Source organism: Cricetulus griseus, assembly GCF_003668045.3.
Source record: "Cricetulus griseus strain 17A/GY chromosome 1 unlocalized genomic scaffold, alternate assembly CriGri-PICRH-1.0 chr1_0, whole genome shotgun sequence".
Lineage (NCBI taxonomy): Eukaryota > Metazoa > Chordata > Mammalia > Rodentia > Cricetidae > Cricetulus > Cricetulus griseus.
The window spans coordinates 26,422,857-26,431,550 of NW_023276806.1; positions in this window are offsets into that span (position 1 = coordinate 26,422,857).

Sequence of the window (8,694 nt, forward strand, 5' to 3'; positions counted from 1 at the left end):
AAGAAGCAAGACAGTGAGCCATATTCTTCCGTGGTCTTTGCTTCAGTTCCTGTCTTGAGTCCTTGCCTTGTCCCACCCTCACCTCCTGTGATCTATAAACTAAACAAACCCTTCCCAAGTTGTTTTGGTCTTTGTTTTGTTACAGAAGTCAATAAGAAGCAAACAGTGGAAATGGATACCAGGATCTGGGCTGTTGCTGTGACAGCTCTATACATGTTTACCAAGTGGAGTCAGAGATAGACTGATAAACGGTAGTTTATTGAGGAAAAGTTCTCACACAAGGCAGCCAGTGACCAGGAGATTTTTGGGGTTTGGGGGCTGGCAGAACAATTGAGTCCTGGGAGTTTAATGAGCTGTTGTGGGAACTTGGAGATGAAGCTGAGGAAGGGAGATGGTGGCCTGGCTTGTGAAGTTTCTGAGGGAAGCAAGGACTGTCATGTACTGTTTTGTTTTGAGAATCCATGGCTTTGGTCAGCTGGAGTTGACTCAGCTGTGATTAACAAGAGACTAGAACTACTGAAATAAAACTTTTGCTTTACTGGGACAATCCTTGCTGGTCAGCTGGAGCTAAGGAATTGGAAATTAAGACAAGATAAAACATTGTTGAAATGAAATTTTCTGGGGATGTTTCCCTGAAGTCACCCCTCAGAAGATGTGGTCCACAGGGGCTTATGGCTGCTAGCTAGTAGCTGCATTTGGTGATGTGTAAGGGTCACCCAGGTGATACTGGCTTTGAAGACATGAAATAGTCATGGAGAACAGCTGAGACTTGGCACTGTGTGGCCTAAAAAAGCAGGCAAGGGAGGCCGTTGGTGAGGGTGTAGCCTCACAGTGGAGATGCCAGCATATTTGAAATGCTAGGTGTTGTAACTTTTAAAAAAGCAGCACTTGAGAGAAAGATGCCCTCAAGTGGAGGGTTTTTTTGGGGGGGGAGGGGCGGGGACGGGTATCATGAGAAGGGAAAAAAGGAGGAAGACCAGCTTCCAGAGACAGGAGCAGCTGGAGAGAGGAAATAGGCAGGAAGGTAGAGGACAGGAGGGGAGGGGAGGGAAGAGGGAGAGACAGAAAGAGGAGGATGGGAGTTGGGCAGGGCCCTGTTGTAAGGGAACATAGTGAATGTGCACAAGTGGTGCTCTTAGTGGCTTCAGCTAAGGTCATACTCTGTCAGAACCCCAAAGACAGGCCAGGACAGATGCCTGAATGCTAACTAGCACTGAGACAACTACCAAGGACAGTAACAGTCCTGGGGGGAGGGGTCAGACACTGACTAGACGCTGTTGAATTGTGGGTTTACTTTGATTTAATTATGCTGATGCTCTGCTTCTTCCCTCTTGGAGTAAGAAAGTATATGCCTTAATTTTGATTTTTTAGGAGCCCACAGTTGGGACATTTTGACCTTTTAAAGAGATAATTAGATATTTTATAGGCTGAACTTTTTGAAGTGTTTGAAGTTTTTAAAATCTGCAGGACTCTTCAGGTTATTTGTGTTTTATATGGTGATATTTAAGGTTTTTGTGTTTCATGTTGTGATATTGATATTAACATGAGATGTTGGGGATAAACAAGAAAGGAAGGCGTGGTGGTTTGAATGAGAATGGCCCCATAGGCTCATATATTTGAATGTTTGGGTCCCAGTTAGTGGAATTGTTTGGGAAAGGTTAGGAGGTGTGGCCTTGTAAAAGAGGTGTGCCACTTGGGTGGGGTTTTGATATTTCAAAAGCCGGTGTCTGTCTCTGTCCACCTCCTGCCAGCAAAGCAGTATGTAAAGCACTCAGCAACTGCTCCAGAACCATACCTGTCAGCTCCCCAATAATGGTCATGACTAACCCTCCGAAGCTGTTAGCAAGCCCCCAGTTAAATGCCTTCCTTTATAAGTTGCCTTGGTCATGGTGTCTCTTCATAGCAAGGCAACAGTAACTAAGACGGAAGTTGGTACCTGAAGTTGGGCTTCACTGTGACCATGCTGTTGTTTGGAGGACTTTGGGACTTTGGACTAGAAAAGCCATTGAAAGCTTTAAGTGGGATTTAAAGGGTCATCCTTTGGGTCGGATAGCCCAGCCCAAGAAGTTTCAGAAGGGAATAATATTAATACTAGCAGCTGGGTTGCAGGCCATTCTTGTGATATTTGGACAAAGAATGTGGCTGCATGTTGCCCCGTCCCAAAAACGTGCCTGGAGCTAAATTAAAATGATATGGATTAAGGTTGTTGGTAGAGGAGATTCTGAGACAGCCTAGTGTTATGATAAATCTTTCTGCCAACCCACCCCATCTATATATGTTATAAGACTTATCTTTATAGAGGATGCCTTTTGCTAGCTCCCTCTCCTGCCGGTGGCTCACATCCGGCTGCTGGAGGAGGCAAAGGGGAAAGGGGCCACTTCCTCTTTCTCCTCTTTCTCCTTGCTATGTCACTTCCTTGCTGGAACATCACTTCTCTACTACATTTCCCAGAATCCTCTATGACTCCTAGTCCTGTCTAACTTGCTATTTCATTGGCCAAACAGAACTTTATTTAACAATCAGTAAGATAAACACACAGTACATTCCCCATCAGCCTAGAAGTGACCATCATATGGCTGTTAGATCTTAAACAGATCTACAGTGCAAAGGAGCAAGCAGGGCAAATAGAAACAGTAAATGTACAGTTTGAGAAGAAAAGGAATACCAGGCAATATAATGTTGGAGCCAAATCTTGTGCTCAAGGGAATAAAAAGTTTAAAGACAGGCCTGATTCAAAATGGAATAAAAGGAGTGGTGCCCTCAGAGCAAGACCAGTTAAGCTTTCGATTTATAAAAAGGAATTAAAGGAAAATTTAAGCAACAAAGGAAACCATCAACAACAGATCTAATTTAAGGAATAGGCCCCACCCCCAGCAAGCAGAAGAAGTTAGCAGCTTTGGCTGGCCATGTGGTTCCAGCTGTAGAATTAAGGATATAGGAAAGGGATTGTAGAATCTTCCCCCAAGGTTATAAAAGCTGCCAAGGCCAGAAGTGTGGCAGGGGAGTGGAGGCCTGGAGAGGCCATTTCATGAAGCTGTGAAAGGAAGCCTGGTTTGCTTTGGAAACCCCGAGTTGTTTGAGATGCCAGTGCCATGGGATTCGTGCCAAGGAGAGCCGCTAATAGGATGTGGAACAGGCCAAGAGAGAGAGAGAAGTGTATTGCAGTCAGCAAAGCAGAGTTTGGAGTTTTCGCTGCTGGGTCACAGTCTTGTTTTGTTCCAATATTTCCTCACTTTCCTCTGTTCTGGGATGGAATGGTAATGTATATTCTGTGCCATTGAATGTTGAAAGTATGTGATCTGCTTTTTTGCTGTTGCTTTTACATGGGGTTACAGTTACAAGATTACCTTGAGTCTCAAAGGGAATGGACTGAATGCATTTTGTATTATCATATGACTTCAAGCCGGTAATGACCAGGGAATGGAATGTGGTAGCTTGAATGAGAATGAGCCCCATAAGCTCATTATTTGAATGCTTGGCACCCAGTTAGTGGAACTGTTTGAGAAAGGTTAGGAGATGTGGCCTTATTGGAAGAGGTGTGGCATTGTTAGAGGGGGTGGGCTTTGAGGATTCAAAAGCCCATGCCAGGCACAGTGTCTTTCTCTCTCTGCTGCTGCTTGATGATCAGGATATTAAACTCCAGCACCATGCCTGTCTGCTTCCTGCCATGATGGTCATGGATTGACTCTCTGAAACTATAAGAAGTGTACAATTAAATGCCTTTATGATTTAACCTTGGTCATGGTGTCTCTTCTTAGCAGTAGAACAATAACTAAGATAGAGGGTTATGGTTTAATAGTAAGGTATTGCAGTCTGTTGGCCTGTTGTTTTATGTCAATTTATCACAAGCTATAGTTATCCGGGAAGAGGAACCTCAGTTGAGAAAAGGTGTCTGTCTTATTGCCTGTAGGCAAATCTGTAAGGCATTTCTCTATTAATGATTGATGTAGGACATCCCAGCCATGAGGAGAAATCCAGTTGGCAGCATCCTTCCATGGTCTCTGCTTCAGTTACAGCCCCCAGGTTCTTGCAAGCCTGTCCCAAGGAAAGTTAATGATTTCTCTCCTAAACCTGTATGTCTTATGGTGCTTTTCTTGTAGTGGTCTATCAGTTGTATGAAGACTGCCACACACTTGATAGGGGGAAACATTAAGTTTTCTCTCCCCAATTTGGTAAAACTTAATAATTTCTGTTTACTATTTTTTTCTGGAATATCTGTTTTCCAATTTCTTTTGGAAAGTAAGGGAGTGGATTTTGACCCTAATTGACTAATAACAGAATCACTAGGTTTAAGATAGATGGATGGATGGGATAGATAGATGACTTTTAAATAGGAACAGCTCCTTTGGGATAGGCCCACTCATAGCTGATTCTTCGGTAGTAACCTTAAGTTTTTCAACAGTGAGGCAGAAAAATCTCTGCAGAGCTGCATGTTCAGGTGCCAGCTGACTGGAACAGGGTGGAGCAGCTTGCTCACACTTGTTTCTTGTACTGTAGAGTTGTAGATGTTCTTCTGAATAAGTCTTGGCAGTGATGATTTGTAGGAGTTAACTCCAAAAGTATTTGGAAGAAAAACCTGGAACAATGAAACAATTACTGATTTGAAAGCAAGCCATCTGGATTTTCAGAGTGTGAGTTAATTAGGAATATTGTATTTTTCATCCTAATGTATCCCCTTGTTTGTATTTTCTCCTTTTATCCCTAGCTTCTACTCCCCCTCCTTCTGACACACTCTATTCCCAGTTCTCTAGATTTTGCCTTCATCATCATCATCATTTACTAGCTGGTGAGCTATTGTCCTTAGCAACAAGAGCAAAACAAGCCTGAGGCTCAGTAATCACAATGAATAATCCTCTTTGATGAGGGGTGACTATTCTTCTTGCTCTCCCTTGCTATACAGTGCCTACAGAATTGTCCAAATATCAGTTAATGTTTGCTCATCGGCCTTCGGGGCCTTTCTGGCAAGGCTACTCCTTACAAAGTATCACATTTGTTTTTGTAAATTGCCTCATTAGAATATTATACATCCCCATAGAGAAATGCTTTTGATATATACATCCCCTTAAGATTTTAGCCCTAAGATTAAATATTTGGCTGATACTAGTTCATTAAAACCCTCTCCGATTTTCACACCTGGGAAATTTGGAAAGAGCAGAGAAGAGTCATCCAAAATCAACATCACAACTGAATTTCTCTCTTAAAAGACTGATGAAAATGCAAACTAAAAGTCACTTTCAATAAGTTAACAAAAGAATAATTGTGGTTGAAATAACTTCTTTCTGTAACCTTCATTTGTTACATGAAAAGATACCATTTTCTCCCCAAAGAAGCACATATTAAAAACAAAAACATTCGAAGAATGTGAAATAAAATTTACTTTTAAAATAAATTCAGAAGTAGCAATCTGTTACCAGTGCCTGGCCATCCTCTATTGAGACAAACCAGGGAGGAGACGACAATTGCTAGAGGACATGGTTTTATTCAAATCCAGATTTGAGGAAACAGAATAGAGACCATATGCCTCACAGAAAAGGGGGAGGTGGTCCAGGGCGTCATTAAGCTCCTTAATGATCTGTATTCGCCAGTGAGAGTTCCCTGAAAGGCAGACATGGTCTGACTCTTCTTGAGTATCCTGCATCCCAATTAATACACTAAGAGGTACTAAGAAGTTTGTCCCATCTAAGTGAGAACACCAAGTATGAAGGGTTACTATGTAAGTAAGTAATGGTGACCAATGCGTCTTCCAGGGCTTTGTTTACTTACTGTACCTACCTCAGCTAAGGAAAACTGTTGCTTCCTAATTAGGTTTCTCTCCTTTATATTTTTTTTTCATTTTTTTCCTCTAATTTTTAGTTTGTCCTCTTACAGTAATGCTTGAAAATCTTAGCCTTATGTGAAAACAAAGTATTATCCAAAATCTAGTAGGCTGGTAAAAGGAAGCAGTTCTAAGCCAAAAGGCAGGTATCCATAAACATGCTGTGGGGGCTAGAGAGATGGCTCAGAGGTTAAGAGCACTGACTGTTCTTCCAGAGGACCTGAGTTCAATTCCCAGCAACCATATGGCGGCTCACAACTTTCTATAATTCCAGTCCCAGAGGAACCAACACCCTCTTCTGGCCTCTGAGGGCATTGCATATATGTTGTGCATAAACATACATGCAAGCGAATAATCTATACACATGAAATAGAAATAACATCCCAAAACAAATAAATAAAAAAAAACAGTGTGAAGCAAAGTTTCTGAAAAGAACCTCGCCTTCCACTGACCCTTCTGCAAGGCTGACTGTTAGAACTTGAGTGATGTGAAGAGGTTGGAATGTTGCAAATCCAGAGCCAAGTTGGGTCACCTTTAACCCACTTCAGAACCATTTATTTTCCTCCTCAGTACCAGTCTTAAGATCCATGTGACCAGTAGATAAATCCTTTGGAATGTAGGAGCAGATTCCTCGTTTGAAACCAACCAGTGGGCTAAGGTTGTTGTCAGATAGCTTCTGAGGCCCACAGAAGAATTTCCCTGCTTTTCTATGACCACCGTTTTACTGAAAGTGCACTGATTTATGAAATCCTTTGTTCTGTTACCATAAATACATCATCAAACTGCTATCACCTTGGAACATAGCATTTGGGGTATGCAGTCTGTTCCTGGACCATAGTTACTCTTAGTAAGCTCCATGTTGAGTATCTCTAAGGGATGCACTTTGAGGAGGAGTGGTAAGTTTTTTGCATCTACAATAACTTAAAAAAGAAAAAGGTAAAAAAACAACAACAAAAAAAAAAACAGGAATCAAGTTAGAGATTATTCCTTGAGATTTTATATCTAGAAAAATTAGAGCCAGTTGGTTTGGATGGAAATCACTAAAGTCCCCAAAAGGGCACACACTAATCAGGCTCTGGCTCGTTTCTCAAAAGCACCCAGTGTACTATCCTGTATGCTCAGAATTTCAAGTATACTATCTTATGAGCTTCAAAATGTTCAAAGAACAATACAAAATGGATCCCTACAAAATGGGAAAAGATCTTTGCCAACCCCACATTTGACAGAGGGCTGATCTCCAAAATACGAAGAACTCAAGAAACTAGAATTGAAACTACCAACAAATCCAATTAAAAAATGGGGTACAGATCTAAATAGAGATTTCTCAACAGAACAATCTCAAATGGTGGAAAGACACTTTAGGAAATGCTTAACATCCTTAGTCATCAGGGAAATGCAAAATCAAACTAGTCTGAGATTCCATCTTACACTGATCAGAATGGCTAAGATCAAAAAACAGCCAATGACAGCTTATGCTGGAGAGGATGTGGAGAAAAGGGAACATTCCTCTATTGCTGGTGGGAGTGCAAACTTGTACAGCCGCTGTGGAAATCAGTATGGCGATTTCTCAGAAAATTAGGGATCAGCCTACCTCATGACCCTACAATACCACTCGTGGGCATATATCCAAAGGAGGTACATTCACACCAAATGGACATTTGCTCAACTATATTCATAGCAGCATTGTTTGTAACAGCCAGAACCTGGAAACAACCTAGATGCCCCTCAACTGAAGAATAGATAAAAAAAAAAATGTGGTATATTTACACAATGGAGTACTACTCAGTGGTAAGGAAATATGTACCTGATTTCCTGTTACATGTATGAATTCCAATAGAACTTCCAACATCACAGATATAATAACATTATCAAATTAGCAAAATTAGAGAAATCAGTGGGAAAATACAAGAAATAACAAGACCATAAAACAAATAACAAAGGCAAAATAAGGAGAAATATCCTTTGTGCTTTAAGAGAGGACATGATTTAGTAATGGAATGTTATTTGACAAAACACTTGTATACCCAAACTTCAAAATAAATTTAGGAAATGTTAGAAAAATCAATCTGATAATATCAGGAAACCTTGTAAAAAAAAAAAAAGAAAGAAAGAAAGAAAGAAAAGAAAAAGAACCCAGAAAACTTGAACTTTTGGGAATCAAGTAGTATAGAAAATCAGAGTTTGAGAAATCCTTTGTGTTGCTCATCTGGTGCAAGATAACCATATTATCAATTATTATACATTTCCTTTTAGTTCTTTATTAAAGCTGCTATGTGTCACACATACATGAAATGCATACCTGATATGGGAAGTGCTTCTGTGTATGTGTTTGTCTTACCGGATGATAAATAAAGTACTGTTTGGCCAGTGAGGCAGCAAGTTAGACAGGACTAAGAGTCAAGGAGGATTCTGGGAAGTGTAGTAGGAAGTGGTGATCCAGGCAGGAAGTGCATAGCAGGGAGACTTATATTTAAGGAAGGACAACCAGGAAGTGCCCCCTTTTTTTCCCCTCTGCTCTTCCTCCATATGCGCCATGTGATCCACCGGCAAAAGAGGGCACCAGCGGAATGCATCCTCTATAAGATAAGTCTTATAAAATATATAGATTTATGATAATTAAGACTGAGCTAGCAGATGAGGAATCCTAGTAATCCTAGTCATTGGCCAAGCAGCATTTGTACCTGATACAAGTCTCTGCATTAATTTGGGCCCTAACTCGGCAGGCAGAACCCAGGCAGTTGGTAGAGACCGCCCACATGGCAGAAAGATTTATCGTAACACAAACCCATCACTTTCACTCCACCCCTTCCACCACCACTGCCAATCCCCTCTTCCCAAATTCATTTTGTTCTTTTGATTTTTGCCTTGACAGGATTGGA